We start from the raw sequence: 1,121 nt of genomic DNA, 5'->3' as shown, positions 1-1,121 counted from the left end.
CCAGAACTAGCTGGACTGGTAATGTGGGCACTGCAGGAGGTCACCGCCAGTTTGCAAAGGGAAGTAACTTGGCTTGGGGACAGTACGGAGGCGCAGCGGTGGCGTTGAAATCTGAACGGGTGTTGGTGGGGCGGTTGCGGCTGGAGCCAGGGAGTGCTCCAGGGTGGACCCTGACTCGTGATTCCTAAAACCTCTGTGGCCTTAGTGTCTTCGTTTGAAAAGTGGCGTAAAGTCTTTTCCCACAGGGTTGCCGTGAGTGCTTGATGATTGACGCACGTGCAAGTACTTTGTCAAAGGGCAGGTTTTAGGAGAGGTGCTGAGTGAAGCTCCCGCTTTGCTGCTTTGGCCCTTGGCATTCTGGGAAGGTGAGTCTGGGTCAGGGAGGTGCAGAGGTGTTGACGGAGTCAGGGTCCCTGCAGGCCCTCCTCAGGGACCAGACCCAGAGACCTGTCCCCATTTGGGAGCTGCCCTCCCGGCCCTGGTGGCGGGTACTTTCTGAAGCAGGGCTTTTTGTAAAAGCATCTCCTCTACTTGAATCATTGTGGCCCCCCCACTGTTGCCACAATGCTACATCACGATACAAAAAGGTTTCCTCCCTTCTGGGTCCTTTTCCCCAACCACTGCGCAGAGGCAGGAAGCACAGGTGGCGGAGGGTGGTACGACCGCGGGGGCGCTGGGGAAAGACCAACTCAGAGCAGGGTCTAGAGTGAGCAGGGGCTGGGGAAGGTTACGTGTTCGTGGGGGTGGGGCAGAGCGGCCCCTCTCTGGAGCTGACAGCACTCCGAGCTCTTCTATGTCGCCAAGTCTCCCCTCTGGGACACACCGTGCCCACCTGCACATTTATAGTGGGGCGCAGTGGGAGGAGCGAGGGGTGGGGTCCATAGAGCAGGTGACAGCAACATAGGGGCCGCCACACAGGCTGTCCCTATAATCCCCCGCTGCTTCCCCAACAAAGTCCAAGGTCCTTAGCCTTCATTGATGCCACAAGTGTTTCACAAGCATCTACTATGTGCGGACTCTCACGCTGGTCCATCCTCGTAGTGATGTGCACCAACCTGCCTTTTCAGCCTCACTTTTACGACCCCCATCTCTGCACCTTGTATCCGGAAGCGCCCGGCCCT

This window comes from Sturnira hondurensis, unplaced genomic scaffold (genome assembly GCF_014824575.4).
Source record: "Sturnira hondurensis isolate 20B ecotype Veracruz unplaced genomic scaffold, ASM1482457v3 Scaffold0002788, whole genome shotgun sequence".
Classification (NCBI taxonomy): Eukaryota; Metazoa; Chordata; class Mammalia; order Chiroptera; family Phyllostomidae; genus Sturnira; species Sturnira hondurensis.
This window is presented reverse-complemented; position numbering follows the sequence as displayed.